Here is a 16,755-nt window from a genome sequence, read left to right on the forward strand (position 1 = left end):
GAGGCAGAGTAGTAGGGGTACCTGCAGCAATTTATTTGCTTCGGTGCACACAGGAGACATTCTCTAGGGTCTCCCAGAGACATTCACAGGGAATTCCCTGTGAGAGGCCAGGACATGGTGCCTACAAAGGGTGAAGCGTGAAAAATAAGACTTTATGAATACTGATTATATTAGTCTGTTTTCATACTGATGTGAAGAAATACCTGAGACTGGGTAATTTATAAAGAAAAAGAGGTTTAATGGACTCAGAGTTCATCATGGCTGGGGATCCCTCACAATCATGGTAGAAAGTGAAAAGGAGGAGCAAAGGTACATCTTACATGGCAGCAGGCAAGACAGTGTGTGCCGGGGAATTGCCCTTTTTTAAAACCATCAGATCTCGTGAGACTTACTTTCACGAGAACAGCATGAGCCAAACCTGCCCCCATGATTCAATTACCTCCCACAGCATCCCTACCATGACACATGGGGATTATGGGAGCTCCGTTTCAAGATGAGATTTGCATAGGGACACAGCCAAACCATATCACTAATATTCCTCCTGATGGTGTTCACAAACATAAAGCCCTTAGCTCAGGCACTGAGGCATAGCAAATAATTTGGAGTAGTAGAAGTAGATTTCATATTAAATATCTACGTTTCCTCATTGGAAAGGTTTATTTGTACACTTGGGTTTCTGCCAGATTGAATTCATGGATGAAAAGAATAACAAATGGTAAAGGATAAAACAAAAATAAATCACATATTGGTACACTAACATATCAAAGGAAAGTAGAAAGTTGTGTTTTCAGCATTTGTTCTCAGAGTTGCTGCAGTCCCACCAGGAAGCTGCTGGCTGCTCCTCCAAGGCTCATGTGCTCTCTAACAGACGGTGATGCACCAACTACATTGTAACTGGAAACTCAAGGGAGATTAGCCTTAACTTTTCTTAATTAAAAATAATAATTATGATACCCAGACCATGAAGAAGGTAGACTGCCTTCTCCCTAGAATATGTTAAAATATAAAGAGAGAGAATGGGATTTAATGAGGTATACCACGTTTGACCCAATTAAATCCTCAGTCTCCTGTATCTCAGCCTCCACTTGGCCTCTGAGGCTCATAAATAGTTACTGGACTCGGCTCATCAACAAAGCCACAGTAAGGAATAGGTTTCTTGCCCTAGATGCATATTATGATTGACAGTGTAATCTACAAGAATGTGGTGGTGTCAGGAATGCCATGATATATATGAGATTTCTGTGTTGCCTACCAGGCTTCTCCTAATTGTGATAAAGTATTGGGAGTTATAGGGATTGAGATGCAAAACTGTACAGGATGGAGTTAGCCCTTTTTCTTAACATTTACAATAGAAATTTATCAGACTGCACTGCAACATGTTAGGATTGTTTTGTGAAACTTCTGCTTCGTGTGTGTGTGTGTGTGTGTGTGTGTGTACCCACTCACATAGCGGATCACAGTGAAAAATCTGTATCTTGCTGTGTATCATGGCCGAAAACCGATTTTGTTTGGAAAAACACATCTATATCAGATCTACATCATTCATTCTTAACTTTTATGATTCACAAAGCATTTTAAATTTTTTTATATTTTTAACTTTTATTTTCATTTTGGGGCCACATGTGAAGGTTTGTGTATTAGGGTTCTCTAGAGGGACAGGACTAATAGGATAGATGTATATATGAAGGGGAATTAATTAGGAGTATTGACTCACACGATCATAAGATGAAGTGCCACAATAGGCTGTCTGCAAGCTGAGGAGGAAGGATGCCAGTTTTAGTCCCAAAACCTCAAAATTAGGGACGCCGACAGTGCAGCCTTCAGTCTGTGGCCAAAGGCCTGAGAGCCCCTGGCAAACTACTGGTGTAAGCCCAAGAGTCCAACACTGAAGAACTTGGAGTCCAATGTTCAAGGGCGGAACGTATCCAGCACTGGAGAAAGATGACTTTCTGGAAGAAAATCAAGTCTGCTCTTTTCATCTTCTTCTGCCTGCTTTATTCTAGCTGTGCTGGGAGCTGATTAGATGGTGCCCACCCAGATTGAGGTGGGTCTGCCTCTCCCATTCCACTGACTCTAATGTTAATCTCCTTTGGCAACACCCTTGCAGACACTCCCAGGAATGATGCTTTGCATCCTTTAATCCAATCAATTTGACCCTGAATATTAACCATTACAGTTTGTTACATAAGTAAACACATGTCACAGGGGTTGTTGTACCTATTATTTCATCACCCATGTGTTAAGCCCAGTACCTAATAGTTACCTTTTCTGCTTCTCTTCTCCTCCCATCCTCCCCTCTCATCCCCCACAGTATCTAACATTTTAAAAATTTGAGTAAAACCATGAACTGCTTGTGAGAAAATGCATATACTCAAAATTGGGCATACAGTTGCATTTTGTATCTGGAGCTCTGACTAAACATTCCTAACACAGAATGTTTTGCTGTTGTTGTTTTTGCAATGAAGATCTAAAAACGCATGAAAGGGTAGTGGAGGTAATGAAATATGTTTTTAATACACACACACACACACACACACAAACTATAAGGACAAAACTTTTTCCTCATAAGTGAAACATAGTTTTGGGAGACAGTTGTTATTACCCCTATTGCATAGGAGAATAAATTAAGAATGAGACAATGCCTAAAACATAACAGTAGTTCAAGAAATACTGCAAATAAAGTGAAATATTGAACATATTTATTTTAGGTATAGAAATTCAAATTCCTTAGCAACTTCCAGTAAAGCTAAGCATAGTCATGGCATAGGCTGGATTCTAACAAGAGTTTTCAATAACTCACCTAAAAAGTGTTTAAAGGTGGAATAAAGTATTTCTTTTGAAGAGAATCCATTCACAGACTTAATATATATTTTGCATGAAGCATGATGTTTTTGCCTTCCTCCATTTCTTCCCCCACTTTTACCCAGTTTTTAAAAAAGAAAAGAAAACACTCTTGTTAGGCAAAAGTGATTTCTTTTGAGGAATTTTAGCACCCAGTATACATTATATTTTTAAAATCTTATAACTAGACATAAAATAATCCTTGCTTCAGTTATACAACATACTGTGTTATGGTTTTCACTCAACATGAACTTAAGACATCCCCATTAACAAAATTCTATCTAAGCTACAGAAATGGTTTTTCAAACTATACACTATGCATGTGCTTTGAAATTGAGAAATCAAAACTCTATTTTAAATATATGATAGAAGTGTAAAATCCCCAAATATTACTAAATCCATTCCAAGAAAAGAAATGCACAAGAAGCAGGGAAGATTCAAGAAAAGATGCATTCATAGGCATATACAGCTTACTTCCTTCTGAATGAAATCTTCAAACTTCATTTTTATTTTCCCCACATCCCTGACAAAATTGATGAAATATCTGCTCGCTGAGTCTTTTAATCTCATCAACATTAGGCTTTATGACAATTTTGGGTCTTGCAACAGAACACCAGTCCTAATTGTCTAGAGAACATTTTAGAAAGCCCTAAACATTTATTGAGATTGTGTGGTGCCATTATAAGTGCTTTACAGAAAACATGTCATTCAAACCTTACAAAAATTCACTGAAGGATTATTAACCCTATGATGCCCATGTCTCTAAAAATTTTTTTGCTATAGTTTCAACTCCTCTTCCTCCTAAAATAGTACTTTTATTTATTTATTTATTTTGAGATGGAGTTTCACTCTTATTGCCCAGGCTGGAGTGCAATGGCATGATCTCAGCTCACTGCAACCTCTGCCTCCCGGGTTCAGGGGATTCTCCTGCCTCTTCCTCCCGAGTAGCTGGGATTACACGCATGCACCACCACATCCAGCTAATTTTGTATATTTAGTAGAGACTGGGTTTCTCCATGTTGGTCAGGCTGGTCTTGAACTCCTGACCTCAGGTGATCCGCCTGCCTCAGCCTCCCAAAGTGCTGGGATTACAGGCGTGAGCTACCGCATCCAGCCTAAAATAGTGTTTTTAACATTAGCATGAAGACATATTTCCTAGGGATGTTTTAATTTGAAGGTGAGACTTTGAGGTTTGCACTTTAAACAAATTCTCCAGGCAATTCTGGTCAAGGTGGTCCACAGATCACATTTTTAAAAACATTATTTTAATATTCAAAAATATCTGAGCACTTTTAATATCAAAATGAAATTTGTATTTTATTTGCTTTTTATGTTGTGACTGGTTCAGAGATTTAATTAAAATGAAATGGTCCCCTTATATAAAATATAATTTTAAAAATACAATACTTGCTTTCATATTTGCCTTTAAGATATAAACCCATCTCCCAAACTTATATTTTTATTCCTTAATCACCGAGCCAGACTTCTTTTTAAATCTTTCTTTTGAGTCATACACCGGGTTCTAGCCATAGTAACTCTCTCAGATGTAAGACGGGCTTCAGTCCTGCCAATGTGAGCAGTGTCATATGGAAAGCTTATTGATTTCTTGCAATTTTAGTTAGGTATATTGCTAACAGACTGCATAGGGAATGGCTGAGTAACATTCAGCAAATCCTATTTTCCTGTAAGTGGATTTTGTAATGTATTTCAGATTTGGAAGAAAGGAACTGTCATTCCCAGAAAAAGTTTGCTTTTCTCTTCACTTGGTGTTGATCACAATGCAATATGGCATATGTGGTATAGCAGTGTGTGATGATTCCTAGTCTCATTTCCTTTCTTCCTGTAACTTTAATATATTCTTTAAATCAGAAAACTTGTATAGATTTATTTTATCTTGATTTCAACTCTCTCTGATCATTTCTCTTGGAAAAGATTGGAGAACAGCAGTCTGAAAGGCATCTGAATTTGTAGATTTCTCAGGTAGGTAACTAAGAGGAATGCAGTGATATAGCTGTCATCAATACTGATGTGACATTCGGTGGTATAAACAGGGGTGTTCAGATCGCTGGGGGCAATAGAGTAAAATAAATTCAATGATATGATGTAAATGTTTTTAAACAGAACACTTTCCACACTTTGGAAATCATTAAAGAGGTATTTGTATTGCAATATCGTCTGGCATATTATGAGGTCAGATAATATTATTTTCTTTATATTTCTTATTTTATTTCTCTTCTTCCTTTCAGTTATTATGAAAAGACTGTGCTTCTCAGACCCTCTTTGTGGTTAGCCAGGAGCAGGTAATGTTCTGTGGTTAATGCATTTGAATAAACAATGTGTGTGTGTGCATGTGTGTATATATGTGTCACATCCAAGGAAGGAGTTTGAATTACCAGTGCAAAACTATGCTGCACTTATTTCTACCTGTCCCATTAATTGTGGAAGCAGGTGTTCACATGGTGCCCCCTCAACCTTTTCTATTCTGAGTAACTGTGATGATCAGAGCCCTCTTCCGACTTAGGCTGAATAGGTAACTCAAAAAAGATCCACTTTAATGTATTAAGTGATTTGGCAGAGGGTGGTTACACTGCAGCATATCCTGATCTATGATGATTGACACCCATATGATTTTTATAATCTTTATAAGAATTTTAATTTTGGGTTGCATTAGACACAACAAAAAACAATTGAAGACAGATAGGTATTGTATTTTCAGGATTAACTATACACTATTTATATTACTAAAGATTTTGGTGCTTTCTCCACTGGGAAACTATTGAAGTTGCTGAGAAAATTTGGCCTGAATAAAACACGTAAGGGAATGTTGATAGGTGATTTAAAATCTTAAAGGACAACTGGGTTGAGAAAAAAAAATAAAGATTGAGCGTTACAATTTTGCAGAGGGTAAACCTATACAAATTAATGGTATTCACAAAATATAAGTTCAAAGTGAGGGAAAATAATTTTTGTAACAATTATGCATGACAAAAATCATAATAGAGTATCTTGTGATATCTTGAACTTTTTTTCATCAGAAGTGGAATGGAGGGAAATACTGCATAGTCTTGCCTCATAGAAACAGTTTAACATAAGGCCAGGTGCGGTGGCTCATACCTGTAATCCCAGCATTTTGGGAGGCCGAGGCAGGCAGATCACCTGAGGCCAGGAGGTCCATACCAGCCTGGCCAACATGGTGAAACCCCATCTCTACTAAAAATAGAAAAATTATCTGGGCATGGTGACAGGTGCCTGTAATGCCAGCTACTCAGGAGGCTGAGGCAGGAGAATTGCTTGAACCTGGGAGGTGGAGGTTGCAGTGAGCTGAGATCACGCCATTGCACTCCAGCCTGGGTGAACAAGAGCAAAATTCCATCTGGGGGGAAAAAAAAACCAACAAAACAGTTTAATATAAACAGTTTAGATATGTGAGCCTGGGAGTGCACACAGGCTATTCCTTTGCTGTAATTTGTCCAAGATCATCTAACTAGTAACTGGGAATAGCTGGTTATTCTGATGCTATTCCCAATTACTAAGTAGGTGATCTTGGACAAATTCTCTAGGCCCAACTTTCTTCTCATATAAAATACTGTTAATTTTGATAATAGTGGTATCTACCCTGGTCTCATTACTGGGATTAAATGAGTGAAATCAGACAAAACACTGCAAACAGTAGCTGGCACAAGATAATTCATTAAGAATTCTTAGCTATTATTGTTTTTATTATATTCCCAAGAGAAGTTGAAGAGTGCAGATTTGAGAGATAGAATTAGTTGAATTCTCCAGTCCTTTTGAAATTGAGAGGCAGTTTTCTGGTTCTTGAATAAGTCTATCAGACAGTAGTCCTAGAAACTAAAATTTTCCTTAAAACTAGCATGTTGGGCAATCACTCAAAAAATTTGTCTTAGAATTGTGTAAAACTGCGAGGATTTTTATTTTTAGGTAGAATTGAATTTAGTTGGACTGTAATTATTGTGGAAGGCGGAACTCTAAGATGACCGTCCCAAAATTTCTCACCCTCATCCTACACTATGAATATGATCTCTGCCCCTTGTTTTTATTCTGTGCTTTTTATTTTTACATTACATGGCATAAAAGGATTTTACAGATGTAATTAACGTTACTAATCAGTTGACCTTAAGATGGAAAAATTATTAGAGTGGGCCTAGTTTAATTGTAGGAGCTTTTAAAAAGCAGATAATTTCTCCAACTCATAGCAGAAGAAGAAGCAGGGGAATCTGAAGTATGAAGACAACTCTACATGAGGAAACTTGCTGTTGCTTGCAATATTGTAAAAAGACCCATAAGAAGTCCCATGGCAGGAAACTGTGAGCAGTCTCTCGGAGTTGAGAGTTGCTTAATAGCCTGGAACAGAGGATTTCATTCCTACAATCACAGAGAACTGAATTCTGCCAACAATCTGAATGTGTTGAGAGGTAGATTCTTCCCCAGAGCCTCAGATGTAAAGACAGACATCTCACACTATGAGTGTAAGCCCCTGAGCAGAGGACCAAGGTTAACTATGCTGGTCTTTGATACATGCAAATAAATAGCCACAGGTTCATGGAAAAAAGAGCAAGCGGTAATAAATGAGTGTGTTTTCTTTCTTTAAGGAACTAAGCTTGTCTTAGTTATTCAGCAATAGAAAACTAGTGCAGTCACTAAAAAAATATGGAGGTCAAACTGATTTGGGAAAAGAGTCATTTTTTATAACACTAAAATTAGCTAGACCACTTATTTTAGCAAATGTGTGTGTTTGTGTATGTGGAGCTGATGAAAAGGACCAGTGTAATGTACCATAGACATCTATTTAGATAGAAATGGAAATCACTATTCTATTGAAAGTATTTTTCACAGAATCAGGAGTGAGTCACCATCTGAAAAAAACCTTGACCTTTTCACTATGAGATGCTAAACTGTTTTTCACAAGATTTGATGCCTTATTGAAGTTTTTCTTTCTTCTGTGTCTTCAAATGTGGATTACCATCCGCTAAATCATAGTTATGGTCAGTTGTGAGTCTAACATTTGAAGAAGCTTTCATATGAAACACCTCTTTCATATAAAATGCCTCTTTCATATGAAACATCTCTTATTTAAAAGAAAACCACTATTTAAAGTTGCAGAGTTGCACTGATTTTTATTTCATTTAGAGTATTAGCCAAGAATAAGTATATAAATTGGATTCTATTTGTATTCTCAATCAATACTTGGAGTACATATGATAAATAAAAAGACAGATTGGTTACTATAGTCAAAATTCTATACTTTTTGTATCTGTCTCACTGTGCTCCCCTCCATTTTTATTGATCCTATTTTTTATTTAAATGATTTTACTCTTGACATTTGAAATGTATATACTACATTACTTTTATTTTGGTTTCTATATTAAAACATATTAAAATAATTTCATACATTTAAACATATCTCTTTAAAAATGAAAGTCCCAAATCAAAACTTAGTTGGCAATGGTTGGGTATGGTGTCTCATGTCTGTAATCTCAGCACTTTGGGAGGCTGAGGCAGGAAGATCCGTTGAACCCAGGAGTTCCAGATCAGCCTGGGAAACATAGGATGACCCCATATTTACAAAAAATACAAAACTTAGCTAGGCGTGGTGGTGTGTGCTTATAGTTCCAGTTCCTAAGACTAGCCACCTTGGGAGGTGGGAGGATTGCTTGAGCCTGGCAGATCGAGGCTGCAATGGGCTGTGATTGTGCCATGACGCTCCAGCCTGGGTGACAGAGTGAGACCTTGTCTCAACAAACAAACAAAAAGACAAACAAACAAACAAAACCTTAGTTGGCAATTATGATATATAGAATGCATTTCATTCATTTGGCTTGTTGAAAAATATAGACTGTGGCAACTTGTTGCCTCATTCTGGAAAGACCATTTTCTTCCAACCTAGAAAAGTCTTTAAAGTCTGACCACAAGAATGCTTCATGTAACAGATGTGGATATTAATAATCATAAGTATGAATTGATTTTCCAGTGGTTAACCCTTGGCAGATTTAAATATAGATTTTTAATTTCTTTTAAATTAAGTGTAGTTTCTATACAGCATTTTATGTTTTCTTGACAGAAATGTTCTGCTGATACTACTTAGTTAACTTTTCTTCTTATTTAGTAACATAACTTTCCTGGTTCATAGATGAAGTCCATGTGGCATCATATGGCTTTAGGTTCTCACAGAAATCCTTTACATGCTGTCAGACGAGTGGCTTCAAGACTGCCACAGAACATGCGAGATCTAAAACTGGTGCGCAGCCACATCTTCTGACTTTCTGTGGCTCTAAAAATCTGTGGGGAAGTATGATAACTTGTTCTCAAATTGGGGTTCCATTATGTTCAGACACCAAAGGGACCTGATTGTTAAAATTTGGTCCCCTAAAGAAAATTGTAAGCAAATTAAGGTAGTGTGAAAAAATTAGTGGCAAATTCGGAGTGTTCAATATCCATGAGCTACAATGTGAGGTTGTGTGTGACACCCAAACTAACTGCAATCTCACCAGCTTTTTTTTTTTTCCTGTAATTTCTAGTCTATGAAAAGGAGAGGTTAGTGAAATAAACACACAAACACAGACACACAAATACATAACCACAAACACACACAGTGGGAAATATCTAGGAAAGAGCTTATTACAAAAAGCCAAAGGGAGAAAGCTGTCAAATGATTAGTGTTCAAGAGAAGGTCACCAGTGACTGGAGGAGCAACAGATGCACCTCAGAGCAAAAGTGGGCACAGAGTTGAGGGACGGTGAGAAAAGTAGATAGTGGAACAGAGGGAGAGACACAGTGCCACAGATAGAAGTTCTGATCATATTTGAAAAACCCCACCTTCAATCTCTTATGAGAAGAGAGAAAAATTGCAAAAGAAATCTGGAGACAATGCTGGAATCTCTGCTAATTAAGTCCAATACGGTAGAATTTGTTGTGTTCCTATCAATATGTATCTCTTGCACTAGCAGGTAAGGTCAAGGAGATAGGTAGTATGACATAAAAATGATAACTTTTACATTGTAGATAAAAAACAAAAACAAAACCAGAAACCAGAAATTAGCTAAGGGAAGAAAATAGTTACATAAAATCTACACCTAAAAATATCTACTGTTAACATATTAATGTACCATCTTTTTAGCAAATACCCATTCTCATTGATCATTTTTCTTTGGAAAATATTCAAAATGGGATTATGCTATATATATATAGTTTCATAACTTGATTTTTCCAATAATATACAATGGGCCTCTCTTTATGTTGTTCAATATTATTTCTGCAGCATGACTTTCCTATTTCTATTGTATTCTGTTGAATGCATGTTCTACTTTTCACTGAAATTATTCCTTATTATTAGGAATATGCCTTTTTTTCCTTTTTTGAATTCTATGGGCAATTTTATGCCATATATCCTCATAGCTGAATCTTTGCTTACATGTTTAATTATTTGTTTGGGATGAATTCCTGGAAATTGACTTACCATTTTCAAAATGCTAATATATTGTTAAAGCTTTCAATAGATGACCATACATTGTCTTCCAGAAAAATTATATATGTTTACTATTTATGAGAGTCTTGGAAATTTAAAAAATAGCAGGAAAAACACCCCCAAACCATTGTCTATTATGTTACTTAGTCTTGTCCTTCCTGCCACCAGTCCCTTGTTCCTCCAAATGATGGGTCCTTAATATTACTGAATAATGACAACAATAATAATGATACAAATAAAAATAAATGGACTACTTTAACTATAGGGAAATAGTCTGCACGGAAGTGCACAGAAGTTCTAATGAAGGTCATGTGGGGTATGGAATGTGGATGTAAAGAGAGGAGTGAGAGGGAATGCAAGTAGGGTGATATTTAATATTTCTTCTTAAAACATTTCTATACTCCTTGTAGTTTTTCAGTAAGTTAATTTTAAATGTTATCCTTAGGGAAATATGGAAATAGAAAAGAAGGGAAAGAAACTCTCATGTATTCCACATAAAACTTGACTGTAAAAGTTAACATGCATAATCTCATTTTAATTTCCACTTATCATTTGAAGTAGATATTATTCTTTCTCATTTTAAGGTTAAAAAAAAAAAGCAGTGGCTTATCAAGGTTAAATGACTTGTCCTAAGTATGTCCGAAGTATGATAGCCATACTTCAAGGAAACTAGAACTGAACCCAGGCTGACCTGATCTAACTAATTTGGAGTGAAGCTGGGAATTTAATACAGAAACCAATATTCTTTCCTCTGTGCTGAGCTGTCTATCAGGAGGGCAGTGAGCTGACTTCTGAGATCAAGATAACTGTGTAGAGAAAAGGGGACTGTTGGCTCCTTTGCAGGATCCCAGTTCTGAAGTTAATGAGTTCGAGTGTCTGGGAGAACTGACTTCCCACAAGGTCACACAACAGGAGTCAGTGATTTCTGACTCTGCATACCCAGCACAGTTTCTTGCCAGTTCTCTTGGAACCAGTCTTGTGGTTTCATTTCTTACTGACAAGGCCAAATTCCAGAAATTTATTTCAAGTGAATGAATGTGGGGAAAAAGAGAGTGGTGGTGAATTTTGATACACAGTGGTTGCTACCTGTCAAGTATTAAAGTAACTGCTTTCTTTTCTGAATTAGCAATAGCTTTTCTTGTTACAATGCATGAGAGATACAGTGATGGAGATTTAGCAAAGTATAACTATGATAAGAAAGCAAGGGGATAAGAAACAATAGCTCTACATATAAGAAGTTCTACAAAATGAATCAGAACGTAGATCCTTAATTCAGACGAATAGAGTTGAAGTTCTGAGAAATGAGACTTGCAATGCTTAAAATAAACTTTTTGATTCTTGTAGGTAATATATAAAAATAGATGCAATAGAAATATAGAAATCACATAAATTATTTAGATGTACTTCTTTTTAATGTAATGCTTTAAACAATCAGGATTGTAATTATTTAGATGTACTTCTTTTTAATGTAATGCCTTAAACAATCAGGATTGTAATGGAAAAAAATGTGAATGCCCTTGCTCTCATAATTGTGAAGTCCAAAGATAGGGTAGGCTTCATGTGTAATAGATTTAATCAATAATCACCAAAAATTTATTTCTGCTTTTTTTTTTTTTTGCCCTTCAGAGATTTTTACTGGTTTCATTTATTGGCTGAAAAAACTCTGTTACCCGTAGTCACTCCCAGTTATAGAGAAAGAGCACAGCATTCTCATTGTAAAAAAGACTATACTGTCTTTGGTCACATGTATACTCCTGAGCTAATTACTGTTTCCAGGAATATTCCCTTGGATGTGGACATGAGGTTCACTGGCCCTGAAGATCCTAGGCTCTGAAGTATACACAGGTCCCATACAAAATTCTAGTGCATTATTTAGGGGAAAATAAATAAATGGCTTTTGAGTAGGCATTCAGCAAATTAAAGTTTGCATTAAACATATTTAAATTAATGTTGCGTCTTAGTGATAACATTTATAATGAAGATCCAGCTCTTTTGTACATCTATTTATTGAGCTCTCACTGTGTGTGGAGACATGGTTCATAGTTATGCATACAGATATTATCTCTAAATCTCACAATGACTATCTTTGTGGGCTTGTTTTCTCATGTCAGCTATCTCTTTCTGATTAACAAACTTACTCAGAACTTAGTGATTTAAAACTACAGTCATAAACATTCATTCCCTAATAGTTTCTGTGAGTCACAATGCAAGGGCAGCTTAAGGAGTAGTTCTGACTTGGAGTTTCTCATGAAGTTGAAGTTAAGAAGTTGGCTAGGACTGTATTCACCTGAGCATTTGACTCGGGTTGGAGAACTCACTTCTAAGGTGACTTACCCACGTGACTGGGAAGCTGGTGTTGATGGTTGGCAGGATAGTTCAGTTCTCCATGAGAGTCTCTTGATAGAGCTACTTAAATGTCCTCATGACATGACACCTGTTTTCCCTCAAAACAAACAATTCAAGCAAGCAAAATAAAAGCTGCAATGTCTTTTATGAACTAACCTCTAAAATCCCCCATAGTCACTTTTGCAATATCCTATTGGTTACAGTTGTCATCCCTGTATAATATGGATGAGGTCTACACAATGGCATGAATACCAGAAGATGATGGTCCTTGGAGACCATCTTGGAAACCGGCAACCAAGTATAGGTATTGATATACCTGTAACACAGATGAAAACTAGACTCAAGTTGCTCATGATCACAGACAATCTCAGTGCACATTTTTTTTTTCATGAGTGAACTAGTAAATCAAGTACAATTTGGCTCCAAAGATTATTCTTTTCCTATTAGAAATTTTTATTTAACCTTCCATATAACCTGTAGAATATATGGAGCAACTAAGTTGGTCTTATTTTGTAGGTTATGACATTGAGAATTCAGTTGGTTAAATGGTTTGCTCAAGATCAGTCCAGTTATGGCAAATTGTTGGCACAGTGACAAGCAGGACATATGCACTAGATAGTTTAAACATGCCTTTGAAAATGAAGTTTTCCAGGAGAGTGAAAATTCCTTATGAGTCAGCCAGCTTTATACTGTAGCTGGGGTCCTCTTTTCTCACAGTTTTTTTTCTTTCTTTCTTTCTTTCTTTCTTTTTTTTTTTTTTTTTTTAATACTTTAAGTTCTAGGGTACATGTGTAAAACGTGCAGGTTTGATACATAGGTATATATGTGCCGTGTTGATTTGCTGCACCCATCAACTCATTTACATTAGGTGTTTCTCCTAATGCTATCCCTCCCACAACCCTCCACCCCGCAACAGACCCTGCTGTGTGATGTTCCCTTCCCGGTGTCCAAGTGATCTCATTGTTCAGTTCCCACCTATGAGTGAGAACATGTGGTGAGAAATTATAGTTTTTATACAGATAGCTCAAGAGGGTCTCTCAAGCTTAATTGCAGTGTTGAGTCTTTTTATAACAGTACCAAAAAGCATTATTATTATATACTTAAACTCTCTATAAAACTGACAATTATTATATCAATCTTGAATTGTGCTTATAAACTTAAGTGAATATCAACTAACGGTGCCTAGAACATATTAGGTGACCAATAAGCATTTATTAACATTATTATAATAGTTATTTCACTTTTCCTTCATAGGCTAAACTTAACTGACAACTATATACAATGAAGCTTAACTTTAGGCATTCAAGGGCAACTTTAAAAATCTGGATTTAGAGTTGGTAAGAGGAATTCAACAATACTCCCACATTATTTGTTCTCCTGATTGTGTGTTTTAAGTATTTATTCCTTCATTCTCCACCCTTTCTTATTGTGTGTTTTAAGTGTTTATTTCTTCACTTTCTACCCTTTCCCAATCCACCCCCAGCCCCTCACCTCAATCTATTCCCAAGTCCCTTGGACTTCAAAGAAGGAAACAGTGTCTATCAAGGCATTAGTGTCTCTTAAGGCCAATATACCCAAAATTATTTATATATTTAACAGATAGACAAAGAAAACTGTATTTTTATTTGAATAAATGAGTGGATACTGGGACAATTTTTGGCTAATAATGCGATTGCAAAAAAAATGTCAGAGTAGCACTAGTAAGAACCTTGAGAACCTTCCTTTACATTCAGGCCACTGAATCATTTATCAAATTTTTAGGTTTGTGATAATGCATGGCTGGATCACAGAATAAATCACAAATATACCACTTTCTAAATTGCTTGTTTCATATACTTTAATTCTATTGTAGTCTTAAAGTCCATCTGTTAATAACAGTAATAAAATTAATGGTAATATTAATAGGGCCAAGTATAGACTCTTTAACAATTATCTGTATTCTAAGCACTATCTCTACCCCGAATGACTACGTAAATGAGCACTGTCTCAAGAGTGGCAGACAAAACATACCTACCAACATTCAATATGCATTTGTTTTTCTTTCTGGCAGAGTCCTGATTTGGTTAAGGTATTCATCCTCCAGTGTACTTGGAATGGTGGCCATTCCCAGTAATAAGGGTAAACCAAATATGGTGGTTCAATTCTGTTGCCAATGTTATAATCCAATTCTAGACAAAGTGACAGTAGATGATGTCTGGCCATATAGAAGCTTTTGCTCATTATTTTCTTCATTAATTAAAATTAACACATTGAAAATACTATTGTTTGCTAGACATTGTTGGTTCAATACAGCGATGAGAAGAAACAGCCTTGACAAGTTGAGGAAGGAGAAGTGGAGAGATGGAAAACTCCCATGCCTTTGAAAACAAGACAGAACTTCTTAATTTAACCAACCCTGGAATTGGCCTACTGCCAATTTGAAGAACTGGAGGATAAGAGGCATATGTATCTAACATACCCTAAACATACTTATCCTGAGTCCCAAAGGTCTTCTCTTACTTTGCTGCTAAATTTCTGTGAGAGCAGAAAGACAGGAAGTTAATTACTGCCTTTATTACCGTGTATTAGTCCAAGACCACTGCAATATGGCCCCAGTCTTGACATAACATAGGCTACTACTTGTGATGTTTGATGTGGACTCTCATTAATGGAAGTGTTTTATGTATACTGTCAATAAAACCAAAACTCAAACCTTTTCCTTGAGAAATATACATGTCAGGCCTAAGGTTGCTAACCCTAAGGAAACCAGACATTTTCCTTCTTTGTTACTTGCGACTCTGCTGCCCATCCCAACTTTGGGAGAGCTGAGGCCCATGGTGACCAATGAGGTCATGAAAAACTTTACCATTCTATTTTATGTTTTCATTAGTATGTACTTTTACTGTTTCCTTATGATCCAGGGAGACCTGAACTGTAGTACAACACAGAAAACCCATCTGGTTATAATAATCATAGTTGACATTTATTGAGCTAAGCTCACTATATGCTGGGCAATAATCTCATCAATTCATATGAAATTAATACAGAAATTCTCACAGAGAGACACAGAAATGCAGAAATGTTCAGCAAATTTCTTAAGATCAGGTAGTGAACTAGTAACACATCTGAGAGTTGAAGGCAAGTTGTTCAATAATAGGAATTCCTAAACATTACTCTGTACTCATATAGAATTCATAAAACTGGTTTAACTCCTTTGATTCTTAAAATGGATCATGAGAATATATTTTTGAAAGTCTCAGGAGCAGTGAAAGTAAGTTCCAAAGCAGAGTAAATGGCAGCATTTTGAAGGGATTAGAAATAGACTGGGCCATTTAAGAGAATGTAGAATATAGAAACTTAGGTAGGCAGGGGGTATGGGAAAGACAGAAAACCCAAGAAGGAAACATAATCAAACTGGCTGATTCCTGGTTTCTTTCTCTATTTTGGTCATCCACTTTGTCAAAAAAGAGGAAAAACAGATTCCATATATCAATGGGGGGCACAGGGATTCATCTGTCAACGAGTGTTAAAGCTTCTGTTACTTGACAAAACGTGTCGGTCTTTGAGCTCTTGCTATCTCAGTGGATGCCTGCCTTCTAATTCAAATATTCTCCTGAGACAACAATGATGATGTGGGATAATATTCACGGATTTATGCTGTAAATAAGACAGAGAAACCCATACTTCCACTGATTGTCACAATACAGAGAAATGGAGGGATGGGTTATATGTGAGATCTATACATGACAGAAGAAATAGAAAGCTAAAATTCCTGATTGAGATAACTCTTATAGCCTTATCTTACATGCTTTACATTTGCTAATATGATTTAACATCATTTAGTAAATAACTTATTCTAACCAGTAAAATAATGATACAATATTAGATCACTGCCTCTACAAGGAATTTCTGCAAGTTTAGAGAGGTGATTTAACTCTTAAATGCCAAAATACATTTCCTGGTTAAGTTACTACAAAATGGCTCACTTTATGCCTGAGTTATTCATAATACTTAAAAAGTACATGGAACATGTATTTTATGTCCCAATTGAAAAATACAGTAAAGGAAGTTAGATTTATCTTTATATATAGTTTATGTGATCTAAC

The sequence above is a fragment of the Chlorocebus sabaeus genome, chromosome 1, assembly GCF_047675955.1.
Source record: "Chlorocebus sabaeus isolate Y175 chromosome 1, mChlSab1.0.hap1, whole genome shotgun sequence".
Taxonomy (NCBI): Eukaryota; Metazoa; Chordata; class Mammalia; order Primates; family Cercopithecidae; genus Chlorocebus; species Chlorocebus sabaeus.